The sequence below is a fragment of the Phocoena phocoena genome, chromosome 17 (assembly GCF_963924675.1).
Source record: "Phocoena phocoena chromosome 17, mPhoPho1.1, whole genome shotgun sequence".
NCBI lineage: Eukaryota > Metazoa > Chordata > Mammalia > Artiodactyla > Phocoenidae > Phocoena > Phocoena phocoena.
The window spans coordinates 7,783,703-7,810,895 of record NC_089235.1 but is presented as its reverse complement, the minus strand read 5'-3'; the positions used below and the strand labels follow the sequence as shown (position 1 = coordinate 7,810,895).

Below are 27,193 nucleotides of genomic sequence, written 5' to 3'. Positions count from 1 at the left end.
ACGTGGAGTCCAGAGCATGCGGGCTCTGTAGTTTGTGGCACGCAGGCTCTAGTTGAGGCACGTGAGCTCAGGAGTTGTGCTGTGTGGGCTTAGTTGCCCCGCGGCCTGTGGGATCTTAGTTCCCTGACCAGGGAGCAAACCCGCGTCCCCTGCATTGTAAGGTGGATTCTTTACCACTGGACCACCAGGGAAGTCCCTAACAATTTAAACTGCAGCTCTTGTACTCAGCAAAATAGATAAAGCTTGTCCTTTCTGCTTTTCCTTCTTGAGGTTTGTAGTTTTCAGAAACACACATGCTTCCACAGCTACCTGACACTTTTTGCCATGCTTTCATCTTGTAACCGAATTCTATTACGAATACTCCAGGTTTCTGCTTAAATGACAGCGCCTTAACAAGAGAAAAGAGAATTGTGTTGCATTTTTCTTCCCATTACCCATTACCTGAAAACATAATGGGTTTGCACGTGTTAACTATATTCTTACAAATGTCTGGGTGATGTCTACCAGCTGGAATTCTTAATGTGTGGGTATTTTGCATCGAGATGACAGCAAACGTGAGTAGAATGTTGTTGATTTAAAACAAGGATGGAATCCAGTCAAATTAATTCCTGTATGTTTGTCCTGGAGGTGGTGGTAGCTGCATGTTTTCTTTGGACGGCATTAGATGTCTTAGCTCTTGAAGTACAACTTTAATGCTGTATGAATTTTGTGATTTCGCTAATAGCAGTATCCTTTCTGCATCCACCGTATCACTAGAATTATTTATTCTATTCATGTTAATTTTGTTGCAAATCTAATTAATGGAGGAACTTCCAGGTATTTAGGTTCAAATTCAACTTTCAGTTTATGTATTGTGTTTTCGTCATTTTGTATGTGGAGACCGTCATGTTCTTTGCTACTTCAACGTAGCCTAACTGTATATATAACTCCTGGTAAATTAATCTCTGCACATGAATTGCTACTTTCATACTGCTATGGGAAAGTACATCCCAGGCATTTAGATTTTATGCTGGAGCAGCAAAATTTAAAAAAAAAATTGGGGGTTGGGGAGACCAGCAGAGTGGCTAAGTTTTATTTTTTTCAAGTAACATTATAACTCTCTGCTGTCCCCATCAGTTTGTAAAGAGAAGATCTCTAACTTAATAGCTAAATGTAGGACGGATATGGTCTCAGGATAAACACAGGCCTATACATTTCTTAAAAATTTATTTATTTTTAGTTAATTTATTTATTTTTGGCTGCGTTGGGTCTTTGTTGCTGCACGTGGGCTTTCTCTAGTTGTGGTGAGCGGGGGCTACTCTTGGTTGCGGTGCACGGGCTTCTCACTGTGGTAGCTTCTCTTGTTGCAGAGCACGGGTTCTAGGCTCATGGGCTTCAGTAGTTGTGGCTTGCGGGCTCAGTAGTTGTGGCATACAGGCTTAGTTGCTCCGCGGCATGTGGGATCTTCCCCATCCAGGGCTCGAACCCGTGTCCCCTGCACCGGCAGGCGGATTCTTAACCACTGTGCCACCAGGGAAGTCCCTAGGCCTATGCATTGAATAGATTGAGCTTTTAACAAGCTCCCTACATTACTTCTGTTTGTCTCATTTCACTCCAGATGAAGGATAGTTTTCTTAGGATGGGCACTGATCCTGCCCACAGACCAGCTGGAGATCGTGTATGGCAGGTTTGACTTTCTTGCCCTTTTGGCCTAAAAGTTTACGATTTGAGAGTGAATTATCAAGACAGAGCACAGCATATTGTAGGGCAGACTCTTATCTTTATTTACGTTGTATTTAAAGAGCAGGTCTTGCTCTGTGTACTCTGAAGGGCTCGGTGATAATTGAGCCACATACCAGCTGTTTATGGAAAGCTGAGTGCATATGATAGAGTTCCACTGTGCAGAGCAGGAGTCTGTAATTGTGAAGAGTCCAGATCTTGATTGCAAAATCGGCCAACAAAACATTATGAAGAATGTATCTCATAATAAAGTGCCAATCCTGAATATTATACCTTACCCCCCAATATCCTGGGTTTCCAGATAACCCTGCATTTCTTCTTTTCTTTTCAGGGAGATAGTAGTGTCTGCTATTTAAGTGTTCTTTTAGTGAAAAAGACCTGGCGTTTGGGCTGCTGCCCCTCCAAGTGATTTGCATATTCATTTGACAGAAAGATATTTATTTATTTGTTTTACTACTCCGAAGAGATACCAGGAAGAGTTTGCCCGGTTAATAGTGAATTGATGATCTTTTCAAGTTATTTGGTTTCCACGGGCATCCCAAGTTGAGCTTCGAGTTTGTGAACCTCTTCCAAAACAGAGACTTCCATTGCCTTTCCAAGGAAATGTCATAGGGTGACTTCAGTGAGTTAAACTATCATGAGAGGGCTTCCCTGGCGGTCCAGTGGTTAGGACTCCACGATTCCACTGCAGGGGGCACGGGTTTGGCCCCTGGTCAGAGAACTAGGATCCTGCAGGCCGCGCAGCATGGCCAAAAAACCCCCCGAAAACAAAAACATTATGAGGATTAGACATATAAGGCATATAGATAATTTGTCTGTAAAAAGAACTTTAGAGATCACCTCGAAAGGGTGTATCAAACTAACTTTCCAAACTCCTGTTTTAACCTCGGAGAAATCTGGGTCTCCAAAAAGTTAAGAGTCACAGAGCATCTTATAGGAAGCCATGATGTATGGCCTGGATGAAGAAGAGTGTCTTTTGTTTAAATAAATATTCCATTTAAGAATTATCCTTTACTACTGGTCTTGTCTCTGGTGGTGTAGATGGAAGGAGACAGCACCACAGTCTTTGTCTCCCTCTGCGCCGCCCCTGGGAGGGCTTTTATATCTGCATGCAGCCCCATTTAGAGGTGAGCGTGTTTTAACCTTGCTCGGAAGGGTTCTAGTGAAGCTGTGGCCTTGTGCCTGGGTCTTACAGGCTATGAAGACAAAGCTCAGATGGGCTTTGTGAAGGTACAGGGGTATGTGGTCTCAAAGGTAGAACCTTGCTGCCCCCTGAGAATTGGGGTGGATTTAACAGACCATCTAGTTCTGCCCTCCCCCTGCCTCCCGCCCCCCAAACCCACTCTGTCGAGATGCTCCGCAAGGTCTGGGGGGGGGAAGTGACTGGTTCAGGAAATGACAGAGGACACGTGAGACCTGTGAACTGACTTCTGCTCTGAGGGATGCTTTTTCCACCTTCCAAAGCCAATTCTTACTAGGAAATGCAGCTCTACTTTGAGATTTTATTTGCCACGGTAGTTACAACTTTGGATTGAGATTGCTTTAATGGGAAGAAAAGGGAATCTTGCCATTAAGAGGAGTTAAGACTGACACTAAAGGAAACAATTTGACATTTGAATGTTCAGCTTCTCTGGGAAGTGTTACCATTTTGACCAGAAGCAGGCTCTGACTATAATGGTTATTATCATTTGGGGGTCCTGGGATTGTCCACAGCACTAGCAGACTGAGCCTCACGGGTAAGCAGGTGAAGGAATTAGATCCCTGTGCTGTGGCCCCTTCAGTCGTCGTAGTTGTGGGAACTCCCTCTCCCATCTGGGTAAAGAAAAATAAAAACAAATTTTACGTTTCCTGAATTCTAATGAACACTTGCCTTTTTATTCCATAAAAATCATGGCTCCTGCTTTGATTCAGCATCTTTATTTATTTTTCATTTATTAAAATGTATTTGGAGCAGAAACCTCACAGTTTACCGAGTAGAAAATAAGTTATAGTTTTGAACACACAGAAATGTTCTTTTAGTGGTACCACATGATATGGCAGTCTGCCATTTCCTCTTAGAAATAGAATTGTATAAGACCAACTTGACCTTTAGGTAGTCACTTTGAAGCTACCTTCAATTTTATCTTTGTAAGGATTTCTTGTAATAGATTATTCATTGTCATTGTTTGAGGATGTATGAGAGATTTTTTGGCAAACTAACTGAAAGAAACATTAGTATGGCAGCTGACTTTACTATGTAAGGTAAATTTGTGCAAAATGAAAAATTAGTTCCTATAAATGAATATGACATATAATGAATTTATAGGTGGTTATAGACTTGCTGCATGTAGGAAATATTTTTTTTTTTTTTTTTTTTTTTTTTTTTTTTGCGTTACACGGGCCTCTCAATGTTGTGGCCTCTCCCGTTGCGGAGCACAGGCTCCGGACACGCAGGCTCAGCGGCCATGGCTCACGGGCCCAGCCGCTCCACGGCATGTGGGATCTTCCCGGACCGGGGCACGAACCCGTGTCCCCTGCATCGGCAGGCGGACTCTCAACCACTGCGCCACCAGGGAAGCCCCAGGAAATATTTTAAATTGGGTTCTTACAGGTCAAAATCCTCCAGTAAAATACATATTCTCTTAATAGGCCTTCCAATAAAAATAGACTCTGGTTTAAATATGTAGTTCATAACCAAATGGTCATCTTTAACTCATCTCCATCCATTCTTCCATTTATCCATCCATTCATTCAGTCAATCAACAGGTATTTCTTGGGAACCAGCTCTTCAGGCCATGGGCTGAGTGATAGGCATATAGAGTTGAGGGCAATAGACAACTCATGGCGTTTTTGTTACACTGGGGTAGTCCAAATGCAGTGTTCATAATTTGTCTCCTCCCCCCTTTTCTCTAAATCAGTGAGTGTTTAGAAGACTTAATTGAGTGTTTCTGTGCCATGTAAGGGGCCTCATCCCCTCTATCCTGTCTATATAGTATACAAATTCCAGCTATTTAAAGCTAATTAGAGGAAGATTTTTTTAAAATTAGTTTTTATTAGAGTATAATTGATTTACAATGTTATGTTAGTTTTCTGCTGTACAGCAAAATGAATCAGCTATACATATACATATATCCACTCTTTTTTAGATTCTATTCCCATATAGGTCATTACAGAGTGTTGAATAAATTCCCTGTGCTATACGGTAGGTTCTTATTAGTTATCTATTTTATATATAGTACTGTGTCTATGTCAATCCCAATCTCTCCATTTATCCCCCTCCCCTCCTCTTCCCCCTTGGTAACCATAAGTTTGTTTTCTACATCTGTGACTCTGTTTTGTAAATAGGTTCATTTGTACCACTTTTTTGAGATTCCACATATAAGCGATATCATATGATATTTGTCTTTGTCTGACTTACTTCACTCAGTATGCCAATCTCTAGGTCCATCCATGTTACTGCAAATGGCATTGTTTCCTTCTTTTTTATGGCTAAGTAATATTGCATTGTATATATGCACCACGTCTTCTTTGTCCATTCATCTATTGACGGACATTTGGGTTGCTTCCATGTCCTGGCTATTGTAAATTGTGCTGCAGTGAACACTGGGGTGCATGTATCCTTTCGAATTATGGTTTTCTCTGGATATATCTAGAGGAAGACTTCTGAAGACATTTATTAGAAAGCCAATATGTTATTTGAGATATAAATTATTGTCAGCTAGATGAAATATTTATCAACTAGCTTGCAAAAGGCACTGTGCTGGGTACAACCCTGTTACAGGTAGTTGTAAGCTAGAGTAACTAGGATAACCTAACAACATTAGGATTGGTGAGAGACAGGATAGGAGAGTGTTGATGGTGGGGAAGAGTCGGGAAAGGTCTAGGTTCTGGGAAGCAGCCGGAGAACATGGCACCAGTACTCCTGCCTTGATTAACAGTGGAACCTTGTGGGAGGGCGTCAGGATGGTGTAGCCGGAAAGAGTTTGGGCTTGGAAGTCAGAAAACCAGGATTGAAATCCAAGCTCTGCAACCTTGGGCAAGCTAGTAAACCTCTTCCAGCCTCGATGTTTCTGTCTGTAAAAAGGGCTTGAAACTAGCTCAGAGGCTGGCAAAGAGTAAACCCTTCAGTATGTACTTCCTGTTACTAGGAAGAGATGGGGGATGTCATTGTGGTTGTGATGATAAAAATCTAGTGAAAATACCGTGAGGGGGAAACCAAAAGTGTTTTTTGTTCATACAGGTAAGAAATGCAGAGACTATGAATGGAGAAGAAAGTTTTTTTTTTTTTTTTTTTTTTTAAACCCCTACTCCCCTGAATACGTTATCTTCTACAAGTCTAGTCAGTATGTCATTTCCTGGTCATTTTCTTTATGATTGCTGTGCCTGCGTATGCAGTAGCATTTATATTATCAGCTTATTTTGTAGTGAAAATCAACTAAATATTTCCTGTGTAAACAGTGTGATTAAACTTCTAATTGAATAGAAGGATGTTAAGAGGTTTTTAACTTCATAAGATCTTAACCAGTATAAAAACTGCATACGTCTTTCTGGTTGTTTTCCTTTTTTCTTTTTCGTTTTGGATTTAAGAATGATAGGTTAAAATGGTACAGTGAAGTTATTAGTAAGATAATTTTGTCCTGGCCACTGCTTTCCTGTGCTTGAATACATTTTTCCTTTCAGCTTCTTAAGGCTGCACACAACAAAAACTCACTATGGAATCCTAGAGCAAAGTAGCATGAAGCCTATGGGGAACTGGACCTTTTGGTGCCACGGTCCCCTAGGAGGCAGCCTGCTCTGGTGGCATAGATGATCAGTCAGGGAGGGCTACACTCTGACTCCAGTTCACCAGGGTGTTTGCTGTTGGACTTCTGTGTGGTTGTTTAACCTCAATTCTTTCATTGGTGCATAAGGTTAATACAATTGTTCCCACCCTTGTGAAACTTAGGGAGAGGCCGTAAAAATTAATGGTATACTGTTGGAAGCACCGTTCACTGAATATAGTGGTGGAAAATAGTGTTATTAATTACAAAATCTGGTATTAAAGTGCTTCCTAAAAGCATTTTAAGGGCATAATTAGTGTTGGATGCAAATGTAACATGGGACAGTAGTTGGTTTTTTTTTTTTTTAAGAAGCCTCGAAATGAGTAGAAAGAAAGAAATCCAGATTTTAAACTGTTGACTATAAACATTACAAACACTAAGTATAAAAGAAAGACATTTGTAATGATTAGACCTGATAAATGAAAGATGGACTTTTTTTTTTTTTTTAATCAATTCATGCAGTGGTCCCCAGCCTTTTCGGCACCAGGGACAGGTTTCGTGGAAGACAGTTTTTCCACGGATGACGGTGGCGGGGCGGGGGGATGGTTTCAGGATGATTCAAGGGCATTACATTTATTGTGTGCTTTATTTCTATGATTATTACATTGTACTATTTAATGAAATAATTATACAGCTCACCATAATGCTGACAGGAGGCAGAGCTCAGGTGGTAACGCGAGCGATGGGGAGCGGCTGTAAATACAGATGAAGCTTCGCCAGTAGCGGTCCGTGGCCTGGGGGTTGGGGACCCCTGAATTAATGTCTTCACTTGGGCACCGTAGGGCAAGTGCATTCTCTAAACCTGGCTCAGTGGATCACTTAGCGCTCTGTATGAGAGAGTTTATTCAGTGGAAACCAATTTATCTGGCTTCAGAGTTCATGTAGTTCCCATGAATATTCCTTGGTGGGTCTATAAATTGGTGAGCTCTCTGGGGAGATCCCATAAAGAGATTGCTTCTCCCCAGCCTGAGCCCTGAGCAAATAGGAAGTAGACATCATTAGAGTCATCAGATAATGGAGAACAAAGCATCACCTTTATTATGGATGAAGGACACTGGAGACATAGCTTAGTGTGAGGGAGTCAGCCTGCTCAGTTACAGGCAGTGGGTGGAGGGAGGCGAGATAGGAGGGAAGGAAGGGAGGTGAGGTGGTGGGGGGTGGTGAGAGGTTCCAGATTGGGTTTATTAGCCTGCTCTCTAAGCCTAGCTCAAATTTCAAAAGAGGAATAAAGAGGAGGGTGGAGTTGGTTGAAGGAGTGGAGAGGAAGGCTAGATTTCTTTCGGGAAAATCCCCCTTTATGGGAACAAGGAACAGAGAAGAGGTATTTCCTGTTAATACGACTATTCAGAATTCTCCCAAGTGCCCTTTAAAGTTCTATGGCACTGGACACTAGCACGAGACCAACCGCATCTGGGCGTCAGTGAAGGAAGTCCTGTTTCCTTTTGCTGCAGGTCTGTCCCTTTTAACCACCTGGGACCACATCCCTTTTTGCCTGCAGCTCCATTGTATCTAACATAGTCGCACAGTTTTCCACTTTCTAGAAGGAGCTTGGGCTTGGAGTGAGCCAGGATTTTGAAGCATGGGTAGGATTTAATTTTTTTTTCTTTCTGATTCAGTTGGGTGGGTTTTTGCCCAGTTCACCATCTCAGCTGTTGTTTAAACCCAAGGTATAACTGAGGGCAGTTTATGGATGTTTCTCTTTTCAAAACTTGTGACCCAGGTCCAGGGCTGAAATCATTAATCCTGTTCCGAATTTGGGTTGTACGGCTCTGAAAATATTTTACAATAATTTTTAAACACAAATATCACTTATTCACCTTGTGATGGAGAACAAATATTCCAGATATTTATCAGTGGGCATTGTTCCTAATTAGTTTATCAGCCCCGACATTCTTTAACTGTGTTCCCAATCTTGCTGTTGGGAACAGCAAGATCTAGATCTAACTGATCTAGAGCTCGACTGTGTATGGTCAGTGGCTTGGGTCCTAGTGGGATAAAGGCTGTGGTGATGCCTGCTGCCTTTTCCTCAGCTGAGCTCAGTGGGCTACTTTGTAGAAAGACATTAACAAGTTTTGAGTCTGTTAGGAAGGCAAGATGGTGAAGTGATATATACCATTCAGTTAGCAAACATTGGTTAAGTGTCTGTGTTTATGGCCAAACTCTGTGAGAAGAATAAAAGGTAAGAAGACAGCATTTGTTTTTGTTGTTGTTGCTGTTTTATATTTTAATTTTACTGGAGTATAGTTGATTGACAATGTTGTGTTAGTTTCAGGTGTACACCAGAGTGATTCAGTTATACATATATCAGTACATGTAGTCATTGTTTTTTAGATTCTTTTCTCATATAGGTTATCACAGGATACTGAATAGAGTTCCCTGTGCTATACAGTAGGTCCAGGTTGGTTACCTACCTTATATATAGCACTGTATGTGTGTTGATCCCAGGCTCCAGATTTCTCCCTCCTGCCCAGGCTTCCCCTTTGATAACCATAAGTTTGTTTTCAACATGTGAGTCTGTTTCTGCTTTGTAAATAAGTTCATTTGTATCTTTTTTTAAAATTAGATTCCACATATGAGTGATATCATATGATATTTGTCTTTGTCTGACCTCACTTAGTGTGATCATCTCTAGGTCCATCCATGTTGCTGCAAATGGCATTATTTCATTCTTTCTATGGCCTAGTAGTATTCCATTGTACATATATGTACCGCGTCATCCTTATCCACTCCTCCATCGGTGGACATTTAGGTTGCTCCCATGTCTTGGCTGTTGTAAATAGAGCTGCAGTGAACACTGGGGTGCAGGTATCCTTTTGGATTATGGTTTTCTCCAGATATATGTCCTGGTGTGAGATTGCTGGATCATGTGGTAACTGTAGTTTTAGTTTTTGTTTTTTTTTAACATCTTTATTGGAGTATAATTGCTTTACAATGGTGCATTAGTTTCTGCTTTACAACAAAATGAATCAGTTATACATATACATATGTTCCCATATCTCTTCCCTCTTGCGTCTCCCTCCCTCCCACCCTCCCTGTCCCACCCCCCCAGGCGGTCACAAAGCACAGAGCTGATCTCCCTGTGCTATGCGGCTGCTTCCCACTAGCTATCTACCTTACGTTTGGTAGTGTATGTATGTCCATGCCTCTCTCTCGCTTTGTCACAGCTTACCCTTCCCCCTCCCCATATCCTCAAGTCCATGCTCTATTAGGTCTGTGTCTTTATTCCTGTCTTACCCCTAGATTGTAGTTTTAGTTTTTTAAGGAAACTCCGTACTGTTCTCCATAGTGGTTGTACCAATTTACATTCCCACCAGTGTAAGAGGTTCCCTTTTCTCCACACTCTCTCCAGCATTTACTGTTCATAGACTTTTTTTAAAAAATTGGGGTGTAGTTGCTTTACAGTGTGTTAGTTTCTGCTGTGCAACAAAGTGAATCAGCTTTCTGTATACATACATCCCCTCCCTCTTGGGCGCCCCCCCCACCCCGATCCCATCCATCTCGGTCATCACAGAGCACTGAACTGAGCTCCCTGTGCTATACAGCAGGTTCCCACTAGCTATCTGTTTTACACATGGCAGTGCACATACGTCAATCCCAATCTCCCAGTTCATCCCACCCCACCCCCCGTGTCCACACATCTGTTCCCTTTGTCTCTATTCCTGCCCTGCAGATAGGTTCATCCATACCATTTTTCTAGATTCCACGTACATGCGTTAATATGCGATATTTGTTTTTCTCTTTCTGACTTACTTTACTCTGTATGACAGACTCGAGGTCCATCCATATCTCTACACATGACCCACTTTCATTCCTTTTTTGATGCTGGCCATTCTGACTGGGGTGAGGTGATAACCTCATTGCAGTTTTGACTTGCATTTCTCTGTTAATTAGTGATGTTGAGCATTTTTTCATGTGCTTTTTGGCCATTTGTGTGTCTGCTTTGGAGAAATGTCTATTTAGTCTTCTGCCCATTTTTTGACTGGGTTGTTTGTTTTTTTGACACAGAGCTGCATGAGCTGTTTGTATATTTTGGAGATTAATCCCTTGTTGGTTGCTTTGCTTGCAAATATTTTCTCCCATTCTGTGAGTTGTCTTTTTGTTTTGTTTATGGTTTCCTTTGCTGTGCAGAAGCTTTCAAGTTTAATTAGGTCCCACTTGTCTATTTTATTATTTTTTTTAATACACTTTTTTATTTTTGGCTGCGTTGGGTCTTTGTTGCTGTGCGTGAACTTTCTCTAGTGGCGGCGAGCGAGGGCTACTCTTCATTACAGTGTGCGGGGCTTCTCATTGCGGTGGCTTCTCTTGTCGCGGAGCATGGGCTCTAGGTGCACGGGCTTTAGTAGTTATGACCCACGGGCTCTAGAGCGCAGGCTCAGTAGTTGCGGTGCACGGCTTTAGTTGCTCCACAGCATGTGGGATCTTCCTGGACCAGGGCTTGAACCTGTGTCCCCTGCATTGGCAGGCGGATTCTTAACTGCTGCGCCACCAGGGAAGCCCTGTTTTTATTTTCATTATTCTAGGAGGTGGATCAAAAAAGACATTGCTACGACTTATGTCAGAGTGTTCTGCCTATGTTTTCCTAGACAGCATTTGTTTTTAATGATTCTGTTGTCTGGGTGGAAGAGGCAGAATTAAGATAGAAACGTATGAAATGATAACAATCGATAGATGACATGACAATGGAAAACAATTCACAACATCCGTAGGAAGCAACTCCTGTGTGTTTGCTGCTGTGGTTGGTGCTGATATAGGGCAGTAAATAAGAAATAATCTAGGTCTAGAAGAAGTTCCCATTCCCTATTAAAAATGGCTGTTATATATGAAAATAGCTTTAAGGGATGAAATATAAAGGAGGACATACATCATGGAATAATGGATTTCTCCTGGGCTCAGAGAAAAACTGTGGGAAGGGGTGGATATTGGAGCTGGGCTTTGATGGCTGGGTAGGAGTTTGCTGGATAAGAATGACATGGATGGAAAGAGAAGAGGTGGGTGTAAAGATGTAGGAGAGGACACGGGGATAGGGCTTGATGAGTGATTAGAAAAGACCAATGTGATGCTGAGAAGTGGAATGCGAGTAATTGAAATAGTGATGGCACAAGTAATAGGAAAAAGAGGGAGTCAGACAGTGAGGGACGGTGCTGGGGAGAAGCTAATTAATTTGGATTAATAAATGATACTATTTTAACAGGTGCCATTTTATCCTATTACTACCTACAGTGCTTTTCATCCCAGCACACTTTCAAATTAGGTAAAGAATAATAGTAGTTGAGTTCACAGTTCTTTGAAAAATTGAAAAGATGCCCTTCATCGTAGGTGAAGAGGAAAATGTTTGAAGCTATACTAAGCCTTATATAATTTGAGTCTTAATTAGAGCTAATATTTCTCCACACAGTGGAAGAGTGAGTTAAAGTAAAGATGACTAGATTTTAGTTTTTACTTGTTAATTGGAGTTGATTTGTGTTCTCAAGGGAAAACATTTTCAGCTTTGTAATTTCCATTCCCTGTCTTTAGTCTAATGGTCTGAATTTATTGATCTTTGCAGGGTAATACATATTTCTGCCTGGGTTTCCTGGGCAACACCCAGCAGAACCTCTCCATTTTGGTATTTTTCGAGGGGCTTTTTCTTGATGTCTGTGCTCCTTGGAATTGCTACACGTTGCTGTGGTCCGTTGCTTGTTCCAGAGTCTGTCTCTTCCTCTGTCACACCCTTCACACGGTGTTTTTTTCCAGCATAGATGTCCATGACCTGTCAGTGCACCTGATGGCTCTCATAAGTTTCTGTATTTTAAAAATTAAAGAAAATGGCAGAAATAAAAAAAGATACTGACAGTGAAAGCAGCAACTGAAATGCTTCGGATTACCTGGATATTTACATTTACATCCATCTCACTTTTAATGGAGACTTTATTTTGAAATTCGTGGAATTTTACTTTAGATGATTAGAATTTGTCTTATTGGCATTACTGATCCGGGTGAGTGAAAAGCCTCTGGAGAATTAGACTTTTTGCTTCTTGATTCTAGTTAAATTTGAGCCCTCTTTGTAGGAAGAATTATCCTTAGTTGTTTGAGTCTAATGTCAGAACCACGTAGCTGGCTTGTCTTATTGAATAAATAGTGAGTCCGGTGGGGACAAAGATTGGGGAGAATGGAGGTGATTCTGCCTTTCTCTCTCTGACCTTCTTTTTTGGTGCCTTGGGAAAGATAGTAGGTACAAAAGTGGGCTGACCAGCTACTATAATTTTTTGGGGGAATAATATTCAGTGAGCTGGTACATTGTATTATGCGTGTCAGAAATGGAGATTTTGATTGGGAGGCTTGGGAGCATTGGCTATTGTTAAAGGACTTGGGGATGCCAAGAGGGAGAGGGAATTGGGGGGAAGATGTCAAGGTCAGCTTAGTCATGCTGAATTGGAGATTGCTTGAGATTTGTATATAAGGCAGCTGAAAGATAAATTGTAGGAATTTTCATGTTTGGAAGTGTCATTTGACTTCTAATAGAATTTCAGTTCCTGGCATGTAGGGGGCCTTAAATATAAACAAGTAGGTGAAAGCAGAGATCGGAAAGTTCAAGGCATAATACCAGGTGCTGGGGACGTAAGTAAGACAGAAAGTCCTCGCTGAGGGACTTTGGCCTTGCTGTCTCTGTGTCTAGAATGTTCTCCCCCCCCCCCCCCCCCCCCGATAGCCACATGGCTGCTTCTTCAGCACCTTTAGGTCTCTGTTCAAATGTCACATAATCGGTGAAGCTAACCTTAGCCTGCATGCAGTCCACATCCACCTCTAATTTGTTTTTCTCCATAGCGTTTCACAGTAATTTAATACATATATGTGGTTATGTATACACGTACGCCATGTATTTGTAAACATATAAATATAATCTATTCTAGCTGGAATTTAGGGGATCTGGAAATTAATTAGCTGGAGGTAGCTTTAGAATGGCAGGCTGAGGACGAAGAGCAGAGGCTCCTGAATGACAGGTTTCCATGGAGAAGTTTTCTTTGTTGGATGTATCACATATATGTGGTCTATTACTAAAAGCAGTGGGGAGCGCTGTTCTACACTTAACAGCTGTGAATTTTTCATTCATTCATCAACTATTTATTGAGCACCTACTATGTATGTTCCAGGCAGGTTTAGGTACACCCGTGACAACATATGCAAAAAATCACTTCCCTTCTAATACTTTCCTTCTGGGGAAATGTAATCAATTGCCTTGACCAGAAGAGGTGATGCCCTTTAGGAAATCATTTTAAAATCCAGGCATGATGTTCAAATGTTGTTAACTGGGATGACGGTCCTGACAAGAAAAAGAAGGCCGTGTGTTAGAAAGGATGTGGGGAGAGAACATTCAGAGCTTTGTTTGGAGAATCAGGGGCTGAGTTGTGAGTCTCAGTAACTGGAAGAATGGTGGAACTCTTAGGAACTCCAGAAAGGGGCTGTATTGGTAGCAAATTGTGGTGTATACTTTGCTATGTTTTGGATTTGACAGTTGCCATTCATTCAAGTGGAAATGCCTAGGAAGAAGCTGGAAATGCAGCTCTGTAACTCAGAAGGGAGGTCACAGACCAGGATTTATTACAGCAGCGGATGGTATTTACTTACGTATCCATTTAAATCTGGCTCTAGGTAAATGAGTTAATATAAGACCACACGGTATCTTTTCTTCATCCAGTGTCATGAGATACCAGTGGCAATTTTAATTTGGTGTCTTCTCACCATCACTTATTGGTCAGTATCACAGGAATATGTTACATTCCCAAGTAAGCCTAATCAGGCAAGACTTCACCAAGGGGAGACTACATTCCCATTCCTGATCCTAGGGAGTGGCTATTTTACGCCCTTAGTTGACATATTCCGATTGTAGCTATAGTAATAGTATATGTTGTCCTTATCTACATCCTCAATTAATCCATTCTTGAAACTTACTAATCACCTTAATAATAAACTAATAAAATCTCCTGCCTATTAGTAAGAAATATTAATGTGAGTATAAGAGGTTTAGGATTAGATTTATACTTCTGAAATCACCTTAGCTGATGATATATTTCATGCTCATTGATAATTGGTTTACATTCTTCATGTGTTTATTTTTCAGGGTATTATAAAGTGATGATATAGAGAAAATGCCCCTTAAAATATTTCAGTGAAAAGCTGTTTATCAGAGCAGAAAGCTCAATCTGCTTTTGTCCACTCTTAACGATTAGATTTTGTCAGAAGCCCACATTTGGATTGTAATGAAAATGTTCTTTTATTTATGAAATTATTCAGGCTACGCATGCGTGTAAAATATTTGATGTAAGTAACGAATGGAGTGCTCAGCAACCTACATTGCTTTCATAGGAGTGCCTTAGTTTTAGGCGAGTAATGGAAGGCACAGCTAAGAAGTAATAAGGGAAAGTTTTCCTGCCACATTACAAGGAGTCCCAAAGGGCAGGCACAGGGTTCCAGGACTGTTCCAGCTGCTCAGCCATGTTTCCAAAGGCCAGGTTCTTTCTGTTTTTCTGCTAAGCCATTTTAGCATTTTGGCTTTTTCCCTGTGATTTTTTTCACTCACAGTTGCAAAATGGCTGTATCATCTGTAGGTATCAAATCCTCACAAATTAATGGTTAAAGGTCGTAAGAGGAGAAATTTTATTCTCTGGCATGTAATGAGTTATAATTTATAAAATTCACTCATTTAAAGTGGGTGAATTTTATAAATTATAAAAGGCAGTGGCTTTAGTATATTTACAGCGTTTTGCAACCATCACCATATTCTAATTTTAGGACACTTTGGTCCCCCCAAAGAAATACTCAGTCTCCATCCTCTCTCCCCTGGGCAAGCGACTAATCTGCTTTCTATTTCTATAGATTTTCCTACTTTGGGCATTTCATATAAATGGAATCCTGTAATATGGGGTCTGTTCTGACTGCCTTCTTTCCCTGGGCATAGTTTTTAAGGTTCACTCATCCATGTTGTAACCTGTATCATTACTTTTTATTGCTGGAGAGTATTCCATTGCATGGATATACCACATTTCGTTTATCTGTTATGGATATTTGGTTTGTTTCTACTTTTTGGCTATTATGAATAATGTGGCTATGAACATTTGTATACAAGTTTTTGTGTGGAGATATGATTTCATTTCTCTTAGGTTATGTATACCTAGGTGAGGAATTGCTGGGTCATATGCTAACCCTTTGTTTAACATTTTGGGAATTGCTAATTTGTTTTCCAATGTGACTGTACCATTTTACAATCTTACCAGCAGTGTATAAGGGTTCCAGTTTTCCACATCTGGGCCAACACTTGTTATTGTTTGCCTGTTTGACTGTAGCGATTCTAGCGAGTTTGAAGTGGTAGCTCATTGTGGTTTTGATGTGCATTTCCCTAATGTTAATCATATTGCACATCTTTTTATGTGCTTACTGATGATTCATATATATTTCTATTCAGACGCTTTGCTCATTTGAAAAATTGGGTTGTCTTATTATTGAATTGTATGAGCTCCTTATCTATTCTTGATACAAGTACTTTATCAGACATATGGTTTGCAAATATTTTTTCTCATTCTGTGGGTTGCCTTTTCACTTTCTTAATGGTGTTGTTTGATGTCCCAAAGTTTTTGATTTGGATGAAGGCTAATTTATCAATTTTCTTCTCTTATCAGTTGTGTTTTTCATACCATCTCTATTAATTAAAGTAAAAATTTTATAGCTAAATAACATATAGACAGAAAAGTAACCAAATCGCAAGTGTACAATTCGTTGCATTTTCACAAAGTGAACAAACCTATGAAACCAGCATTCAGATTAATAAACAAAGTAACCACTCTCCCTTCATGGCCCCTCCAGGGTTACCCATGGTCTTGACTTCTGATACCATAGATAAGTTTTACCTGTTTTGGGATTTTACATAAATTGAGTCATACGGTATGGGTTATTTTGTGTCCAGCTCTCTTTTATTCACCATTATGTTTAGAGATTCATGTGCATTGCAGTGTGTACTTTTTGTTTACTTGTTCTCATGTATGGTATTTCATTATGTGAATTTTCTATAGTATATTTTTTCAAATGTTGATAGATGTTTGGATTGCATTCAGATCTGATCTGTTAGAATGGAGTTTCTCTGAATATTCTAACCTTTTGGTGTACATATACTTAGGAGTATATCCGGGGTTACAGGACGGTCAGAGTTCAGTTCTAGTGGACTCTGTCAAGTAGTTCACCAAAGTGGCTGTAGTAATCCACGCTCTTATCAGTTTTTGAATCTCTTTTTAGGAACTAGCAAACGTTTTCCCAGAAGTCTTCCTCACCTCCACCCTCAAGTGGAATTCCCTCACGTATTTTTGGCCAGAACTTCTGTGCACACAGGTTCCTGAAACAGTCATTTCAAGGGAAAAGACGAGGCTGGAATGGTCTTGGCTTAGTCAAGATTCACCCCATGGGGCTGAGGAGGGGTCCAGCCTTCCCACTAGCCCTTGACCTGCTGCTGTATAAATGCAGTTGGGTTTCTGTTTGCCTGGAAGAAAGGATGCCGAGGGCAAGTCAGCTGTGTCTCCTGAGAGAAGGATCATCCAGTTAAACCAGTTAGATGCCTATCTGAAAAAGTGGCTTTTTGCTCTACAAGATAAATCTTCTGGAATTATTTTGAAAATGTACCAGGCTTTTTAGTTTCAGGGTAGCTAAATTAGTAAGTGTTCAATAACTGTTTTCTATAGTGATTATATTTTTCTCGCTTTAATTTACATTTTTATACCCGTGTGTTTTCAGTAGGGCTGCCATTATGAGCTGAATGTCTGCCTTGGTACAGAGTTGCTAGTCCTTACATGTATCATCTCCATCACAATGCCTTATTGGAAATGGGCTATGAAGCTAGTCCTTACGTGTATCTCCATCACAATGCCTTATTGGAAATGGGCTATGAAGCTAGTCCTTACGTGTATCTCCATCACAATGCCTTATTGGAAATGGGCTATGAAGCTAGTCCTTACGTGTATCTCCATCACAATGCCTTATTGGAAATGGGCTATGAAGCTAGTCCTTACGTGTATCTCCATCACAATGCCTTATTGGAAATGGGCTATGAAGCTAGTCCTTACGTGTATCTCCATCACAATGCCTTATTGGAAATGGGCTATGAAGTGCTCAAGTATAAAGCTTTCCCATTTTCCCAGAGAAACACATTTTTATTGAACTTTTATTCCTGTTAAAGGCTTAATAGCAAATTCATTAAAAATATCTAGTACCGTGTTATATAAAAGCAAAGATAATAAAACAACTGTATACCTCGGTAATAATTTTAGATGCAAAATTATCTTCTGAGTTATGTTGCTTTATTTATTTATTTATTTTAAGATTTAATTGTATTTATTTTTGGCTGTGTTGGGTCTTCGTTGCTGTGCGCAGGCTTTCTGTAGTTGCGGTGAGCGGGGGCTACTCTTCATTGCGGTGCACGGGCTTCTCACTGCGATGGCCTCTCTTGGTTCTAGGCGCACAGGCTTCAGTAGTTGTGGCACGCGGGCTTCAGTAGTTGTGGCTTGCGGGCTCTAGAGCGCAGGCTCAGTAGTTGTGGCGCACAGGCTTAGTTGCTCCGCGGCCTGTGGGGTCTTCCTGGACCAGGGCTCAAACCTGTGTCCCCTGCATTGGCAGGCGGATTCTTAACCACTGTACCACCAGGGAAGTCCAGCTATGTTGCTTTAGAGCAAGAAAGGCTCTTGCTTTTCTAAGGGACCCATCTCAATGAGTATATATACACATGAAAACAGAGTTTTGTTCTTTAATACATTTCATTTCTCTAAAACACGTATGCTATCAGTAATTAAAACTTCTAGAAAACGATGATTTTGTTTCTATTATTTGCATTTGCATAGGGTTTTGGACGACAGTTTTGGATGGCCAAGATGATAAAGGCTTTGAGTAGTGGAGCGTATGTACTGGTTAGACAACAGTGACTACATGGACCAGGGGAATCAGGAGTGTTGTAAAACAGACTCCCCCAAGTCCTGGAGAGGCAGGCCCAAGGGTAGGCAAGATTGGGTGAAAGCGAAGTCCACATTTCCTAATTGGTGTTCCCATATCTGCCCTCTGAGCATCTAAAGCACTTCAGCATTGCTGATTATACATTTTGGATTATGTGCAATACGTAATCATCTTGTTTTAGAAATGCTTGCCCCCTATGTCGGAATGAGCTGTACAGAATTACAGTGTATTGCCATGTAAATGTAGGTGAAGTTTCCTATCTGAATTGTGCTTTTCTGGTGCACACCCACTGATGTTTTTCCTGTTCCTAGCTGACCTTTTTTGCCCTGAGCTGTTTTGGTACAAGTTCCACATCAATCAAGGAAATTGATAGTGTACCTTATCACAGCATTGAAAAGAAACTTGGACTCTGTGTTTTAGGTCAGTAATAAGTCAAAATCCAATTTTCTAGAATGTCCTTTAAAATAATTTGATTCATACTTGGTTCCCTAGAGCCCTGCTCCTGTGTTGGCAGGAAAGTTTTACACAAAACCCTGGGAAGCACGGTCCCCTTTAATTAGCACTGAGAAGTGACGTGGTTTATGGTGAGTTTGCTAAAGAATGGTTCTTTGTGCAACTGTCTTGAGCAACAAGTGAGTTGGATTAATTCATTATGATTTTAAAGTTAATAACAAAACATATAAATAAGGAAGCACTTTGTGGGAAAAAGCATAGGTGTCAATCTTTACAGAATTTTTTGTCCATAAGATTAGGGCCGCCTTCCTGTGTTCTCATCTAGTTGTATAGCCTGTCAAAGTTCACTCTTCTCACAATAATTCAAAGATGCAAGATGTTTATATTGTTGGAAAGTTTTCTGTCCCTTGCATTTTCTCATAGCCACGGGATTAATGCAAGATTCATTTTACTGCAGTTCTCAGGGAATTGTGGGGACAGTGTTAACACTTTTGAAGGCCATCCATGTGCCAGGCACGTGCCATATCTTATTTAATCATTAAAACATCCCTTAGAGGTAGATGTTATGTCTGTTTTTCAGGTGAATAATTCAGGTCAAGAGGCATTAAATAAGTTGCCCAAGGTTACATTGGTAATGGCTGAGACCCAGACCAACTACCATTGTTTTCCCTCTACAATATGTGCCTTCTTATATTTCTAATAAAATGATCCTCATTTTTGCTCTAGATAATTGCCATTCAAAAAGTGAAAGCCTCTGAGTATGCTGTGTCCACAGACAAGTACCTTTCCAGGTACAGTGAGGATTAAAATGGATTTTATTTAACATTTTCAGATAAATGCATTTTATTATAAATCGTAATTTTTGAATATTGTAATTGGATTAAAAAATATTGTTTCTGAAAATTAGGTTGTGAGGCAATGTACTAGGTATATAATAAAGTTGGAGGGTGAAAATTGACAGTGGTATTTCACAGAGAAATGAAATAGTTCTGAATTTTAAATACAATTAAGATTGCTTTCTATGTGTTCTTACTACTAAAAAGAGCGTATTACTATAATTTTTATCACCAACTCACCTGAAACAGTTAATACATAATAAGCCAAATTTGCCACACTTTCAAAGGTTATAGAAAGACATATTCTTTTAGTGCGTTGCGAGGACTGTGCCCTATGAACAGGGAGAAGCCTCTGATGAACTTTCCCAGGCGGACAGTATGACATAACTGCAAGGTGGAGTCTGCAATGAATTTGAAAAGCCAATCTTGGAGGCATGGAGGCTAGTTAAGAGACCTGGGCCGTAATTCTAGCAATAGATCGTGGATATCTGAAGTAAGGAATTGCTCGTGGGAGGAAGCCGAGTGGATGCGTTTGGGAGACGGTAAAGGAGGTAGAAAATGTCAGCACATAGTTCTTTTTTCTTTCTTTCCTTTTTTTTTTGATTTTGTAAAACTCTTTGTATGAATCAACTTTACATATGAATTTCTATAAATACACTTACAGAATTTCTTTTCTGTTAAAGTTGCCTATCATTTCTTCAATTTTGTAGATTTCTGAGAATTCATAGAATGTTCTTTGCCTGGTTGTCGCTCTTATCTTTTAGTGTGAACACTAGCTTTCACTAAGGCCTTTTCAACTCCTTGGTCTGGTTCTGTTCTGAACACACCTCTAAATTAATGCTCTAGCGAGGGTCAAGCACTTTGAGCAGTGATATTAGAACAAGCTCTCCAAGTTCTCTAATAAAGAAATATTTTAAAATTGTTTCATCACATTCACGTGGCTATATTTCTTAGTTGTAGAAGTTGCAGGACATAGTTCTTGTTTGTTTGTAAGGGAAGAAGAGGACAGAAGAGGTTTTTGGCTTGGGTCCATTAACAGAGCTAGAAACAAAGAGGGGGACAGAGGTCTGAGGGATGGCGGAGGGACTTCAATTTTGAAATGCTAACTATAAAATATTTCAGTAGGCAGTTTAGTAGAGGGATCTAGACTCGGGACAGAGATTTGGTTAAATATGTTGACTTTGGAATCTTGGGCATCTAGGTGACAATTGAAGACATGGGGTCACCCAGCAAGAATACGCTTAATGAGAAGAGGTGAGAGGATGAAGCCCCGATGGCACCACCCCTCGGGGGGAGTCAGGGGAAGCAAACCAGTAGAGAAGCCTGAGATGAAACTGGTATTGAGGAGGTGGAAACCCACAGAGCGTGGTGCAAGGCACGCACGGGGAGGGGCGGTTCGAGAACAGGTGGGTCTCAGATGCTGTAGAGCCGTCAAGTCAGCCCAAGCCAGAGATGTGGGTTAGAAGAAGGTTCTGGTGAACTTGGTGAGAGCAGTTTCACTACAGTGATAGGTTGAGAAATGGATTTCAGTGGATCGTGGAGGAAATGGGCAGGGAGGAAGTGTCAATGGGGAGCATAGAGAAGTGTTTGAAAAAGCCTGCTGTTTAGAGAAAGTAGGAAGGATTTGAGGTCAGGGAAGTGTTTGTTTTTTAAGGATGAGAAAAATCTGCACATATTTAAATGGTGATTCAGCTCATTAGAGAGGGAGGCGTCTGGCCGCAGAACTGATGGGGCAAGGCCCCTCGTGGGGGCAGGGAAGAACAGAGCAGAGGCAGGTGTTGACTCAAGCGTTGCCTTGGGAGGAAGGAGGGGAGATTGGCAGGATGTCCTGGCGGCGGGAAGCAGAGACAGTTCCCTTTCCGATGGCTTTATTTTCACTTCCAGGCAGGAGACCTTGCTGTTGGAATATTAACGATGTTCCCGAGGGGCTGCAAACCGGTCGCCTTTGGGGCTGGATTTACGGCTGGATCCCGTTCGCACTGTGCTTTTTTTTTTTTTTTTTTTTTTTGCGGTACGCGGGCCTCTCACCGTTGTGGTCTCTCCCGTTGCGGAGCACAAGCTCCGGACGCGCAGGCTCAGCGGCCATGGCTCACGGACCCAGCCGCTCCGCGGCATGTGGGATCTTCCCGGACCGGGGCACGAACCCGTGTCCCCTGCATCGGCAGGCGGACTCTCAACCACTAAGCTACCAGGGTAGCCCGGCTTTTTAAATTTGGGAGTTTAAGCACCGCGGGCAGGGCACCGATTCCCCTGTTTCACAGCCCCTCCCTCCTGCCCCATCCCACCTTTCCCCCATCTATCAGCCTACTTCCTGGAGGCCTTTGAACGGCTGACTGACTTTGGTGATCTGGCTTTCTATAATGGAAACATTATTAGTTATCATTAAACCTTAAGAAAATAAACCTAGAGGGGTGGGATGGGCAGGGTGGGAGGGAGACGCAAGGGGGAGGGGATGTGGGGATATATGTATATGTATAGCTGATTCACTTCGTTATACAGCAGCAATGAACACACCACTGTAAAGCAATTATACTCCAATAAAGATGTTAAAAAAAAAAAAGAAAGAAAATAAACAGTGAGCTCCGGCAGCATAATGAGAAAATAACCAGACAGAAGGTAGATGAGCACACCTTCGTTTTCAGAGATCGAGCTGTTTAAATACAACCCTGCCCACCTTCCCAAGGTGCCTCCTGCTTCTCTTGACCGTAATTGGCTCTAGCTAGCACTTCCTATTTACCAGGAACTTTCCAAATAAGATCCCTTGTCCTTGTAACGGCTTTACACGTTAGGTGGTCTGATCTCTCTTTTACAGCTGAGACCCCGGGGGCTCAGATAATTTTCCAGGAGCTTGTAGTGAGAAAAGAGCATTCTTTCACACTGGGTGTGCTCTTGGCCTTGGGCACAGCCTGGCTGGATTCTAGCCATTTCTTGGGTTGTACATTCTCCATTCCTCTTCCCTGGTTTTTCTTGTCTCTCCAGAGGACGTTGTTTGTCGTTCCTCCACATGTTCTGTGAACAATCACGCTGAGAGTTCTAACCTGCTCAGTCTTCTACCCTCCCTCTTTGGAGGAGAGAGGCGGCCTAGAGGCAACGGAGCCAAGCCGCCCGGGACCAGGTCTGGCTCTGTCACTTGTCAGCTGTGCAACCCCGGGCTGGCTACTTCCCCCTCTGTGCCTCCGTTCCCTTCTCATTAAGATGCGGGACTGGGGTTTCCCTGGTGGTGCAGTGGTTAAGCATCCACCTGCCAATGCAGGGGACAGAGGTTCGAGCCCTGGTCCGGGAAGATCCCACATGCTGCAGAGCAACTAAGCCCGTGAGCCACAACTACTGAGCCCATGTGCCACAACTACTGAAGCCTGTGTGCCTAGAGCCCGTGCTCCGCAACAAGAGAAGCCCGTGCACCACAACGAAGAGTAGCCCCTGCTCGCCACAACTAGAGAAAGCCCGCACGCAGCAACAAAGACCCAACGCAGCCAAAAATAAATAAAAATAAAATAAATTTATATATTACAAAAAAAGATGCAGGGTTGGCGGCAGTCGTGGCATCTACCATCGTAAAGATGATAGTGAGGGCTGAGCGAGGTGATGTTTTTTAGGAACAGCGCCTGGCAGAGCAGGTAGTACCAGTGCTCGTTAAATAAATACACATACTCAGAGCATCCTCTGTCATTTACGGGGCACGCAGACCCTTTGTGCTCATTTTTTCTTCTGTTGAACTATCAATTTCATGTTTTTATTTATTCATGCCCTGGATTCTTTTATAAAACTATTGGAGGTCTTTGTATTTCCAGTGTTGAAAGCAGTGCACACTAAAACCCTAGATGTTATCGGTGCTCAGTACATGTTTTGATGAATGCCTTGATTATTTTAGAGCTCTGTTGTCAAATGTGGTTCTCATTTGGGGGCAGAGGGGGATTGAATAACAGATGCAGTCTCTAGATGACTTACATTCTATACCACCAAGACCCTTTGACAGTCTCTTTACCTTCTTTATTTTATAGAATGACACATGAAATATAGAGGATTTAAGTTATAGTGACTTAATTGCAGCCATAACCCACAAATAAGACAGAGGATATTTCTTGGCAAACCAAGAAACCAATGTCAGTGAATCAGTTTTAACTGCTTCTGATCTTACACTAAATATAAAATATTTCAAAATGATGTATTTTTTCTTCGATTCGCTCCAGTGAGCCTTTTCCAACCTTCCATAGTGAATTTCCTAAAGGCAGCTTTGTTTTTTGGGAAAAGAACCCTAACCATGCTGGGATGCCCTGCTCCTAAGAAGGCAGCAAAATCGAGGTAAACAAAAGGAAATCAGCAAAGAGGAAATCATTCTGCTTTGGAAAAAGTGTTTTCATAAATTACATGAAACTAGTGCCTTTTCTTTTTTTAAAATTAAAAAAAAATTGAAGCGTAGTTGATTTACTAGTGCCTTTTCAAATTGAGGATCCCGAACCCTAAGAACATATAAGTAGCTTTTGATATTAATATGTTAATAGATGAAGTTGCCCCGAAATGCTCCAGCACATCCTCCTATTTCTCTTTTTCCGATATCAGAAAGTACATCATTAAGTTGAGGCAAATGGGACAAGTAGGCGACAGTTAGAGGTAGAGTTTCAGATAATTTATTTTCCATTCCTTGCTTTACAGCGCTTTGTCACTATTCTGTGTCTACACCTTGAATGTCCTTTTCTGAATAATAGCGGCATGATGTATCGACGATGACAGCTTAAGTGCCACAGCACCTGAAAATAATATACGCTAAATCTCAGTTTATCTGCAGATGGATGGCTGCTCCGTACCATTAGGAGTGGATACGGAGAGAGGGGTGCTTCCTCTGCTGTTTTTCAGTTTTTCAAAGCTCCCATTTTGTTACTCAGACATTTTACTTCCAGTCTTCTTGTCTTCTTAAAAATTCCAATACTTAGCATCTTCCTTCTTTCAACCCTCAGTATCATAAGTGTAGTCAAGATGTGAACCTTTCTTTTTCCTTTTCTAATTTTGTAGCTCTTTCCCAGTGCGCTGAGAATGGATAGTTTGGGTGTGATAGGGCACGGGTGAGAAACTCGGCTCCGGAAACTCAAAATCTAGTGGGAGATCTGCTACAGCTCTCACGGTTGACTCTTTGGGACCAAGGAAAGCAGTTAAGTCAGGGCACAAAAACCAGGACGTGCTCTTGGTGACTCCTTTTCTTCTGTGACTCTGTGTTGAATTGTGGCCTAGCTCAGAGGAAGGGTCTTGATGACTGTAGTTTTCAGAAAAATGGTTTTCAGGTTCAGTTACACCTGTTGTCATAGGTGCATTGAATACTTCTGATTTTTCAACGCTTATAGCAGCCTGTGATTCTTTCAGGTTTTACTTTTGCCCATTAAAAGAGTAGATTAAAAGAATATTACAAGTTAAAGATGACACATGTGGAATCTAAAAGATGACACAAATGAACTTATTTACGAAACAGAAACGACTCACAGAGAGAGCAGACTTGTGGTTGCCAAGGGAGAGGTGGAGAGGGATGCAGTGGGAGTTTGGGATTAGCAGATGCAAACTATTGTATATAGGATGTATAAACAGCACGGTCCTACTGTAGAGCACAGGGAACTGTATTCAATATCCTGTGATCAACCATAGTGGAAAAGAATATGAAAAAGAATGTATATATATGTGTATAACTGAATCATTTTTGCTGTACAGTAGAAATTAACATTGTAAATCAACTATACTTCAATTTTAAAAAAAGGAATACTACAAGTGAAAGGTGAATTTTTCTTAAACTCAGGCAAACTGATTCTTCTTATTTAAAAAAAAAAATCCCTTAGCCCTCCCTACAGCTACCTTTCGATTTGTTTTCCGGCGCTCACTGCCCACCTTCTAGGCTGAGCTGGCCCTGCCCCACTTGTTCACCCTGATGTCCTTACACTCTGCCTCTGCTCCTTTCATTGTACTGCAGCCGCCTTCTCAATAATCTTAAGGACATCAATCCAAAGTCTCTTTCTGTCCTTCTTTTCTTTTCTTTTTTGTAGCTATTGTCGCTTTGTTGTGGTAGAGCCTTGACCCTGCTAACCATGCTTTCTTCCAGAAAGTCTTTTCTCGTTGGTCCTAACAGGACTTTGGAATTTTCTGGGTTTCCTCCTGCGTATTTGATGGTCCCCTTTCCCTCATCTCACCCTTACCCAAAGCTCAGTCCTTACCCTTCCGTTGGTCTCTCCTGGGACTTGACCCCTGGGTGAGCTGACCTTATAAGGCCGTCTCTGGGTATCTAGGGATGTCTGCAGTCTGCACCTCGAGCCCCTACCTCTCCAGGCAATTCTGGTTCTGCATCTCTTACTGATGGGACCCAGTTTGACTGTAATGATGTAACTTTCAACACCTAAAACTGGACTCATCCTACTTTTGGTTAGTGGTTTAGGACGGAGACCCATTATCCCTTTCCCTTCGTATCTGTTGGTTCATGTTATCTCTATCTCCAGCTCCAATCTGTCTATCAGATGCCTGTGGAGGCCTCGGAGGGTGGGTAGAATTTGGGTAAGCGGCAAGACGGGGGGAACAACATTTCAAGTGAGTGTAACAGAAACGGGACGGGGAGGGTGTTGTGAGGAGTCAGGAGTCCCACTTGATTTGAGTATTTGGGGATAGTTGGGGAAGGATGGGGTTGGAGAAATTTAAGCCCTGTATGGGCAGGCAATGAAGGAAGTTAGAGATTTTGAACAGAGAAATACGGTGAGAGCAGTGTTAGAGAGAGATTGGTTGAGCTTTGAAATGCAAATGATTAGGGGTCAGCAAAGCCTTGGTGAGTTGGAGATAAAGAGGTGGGGGTCTCCGGGGGGTTGGGGGCTCCATGAAGAAAACAGTGAGACGGTGCCTTTGAAGGGAATGGATGTCAGTTCTGGAAATACTCAGCTTGAAGTGGCTCGAAGCCACTTGAAAGGAAATGTCCATTAAGCATTTGAAGACAGAACCTGTGTGAGTACAGGGCTGGGGAGAGAAACGTGTGAGTCATAATTGCCTTTTCAGTTTTTACTGCTTTTTCCATTCCTCATGATTCATTCTTTTGTACTCTAATGTGGTTGTGTTATTTGTGTTAATAATAAACCTCATTTATCTTGACGATAGCTTTCTGTTAGGCTGCCACAAACTGTTCAAACTTATTTTTTCTCGGTGACAAATAAATGATTATAAGGCTACGGCTTGTCACAGTTTCATAACTTTGGACACATTTATCTTTCGCTGTGAGTTAAGTACATTAAGATGAACGTTTCGCAGGTACTCATGGCGTAGCGGCATAATCCATGGCAGGAAATTGGAATTTGTGAGCCCTTCAGCAAAAGAGCAAAGATTTTCTCTAAAACTGTAAAAGGTTGCTTTACCGTTGTTATCCTAGGGTCAGATTTTTTTTAATAGGAAGGAGTGAGGGTCGTGATG

At 41.5% G+C, this 27,193-nt stretch overlaps 1 protein-coding gene and 1 pseudogene across 2 annotated transcripts in view; one reads left to right on the top strand and one right to left on the bottom strand.

Annotated features, from left to right (window-relative positions):
- The window catches only part of CA8 (carbonic anhydrase 8), an 87,823-nt gene that overhangs the window by 17,529 nt on the left and 43,101 nt on the right, over positions 1–27,193 (top strand). The window lies entirely within an intron of this gene.
- On the bottom strand, positions 602–13,320 carry LOC136137299 (ubiquitin-conjugating enzyme E2 variant 2 pseudogene; annotated as a pseudogene).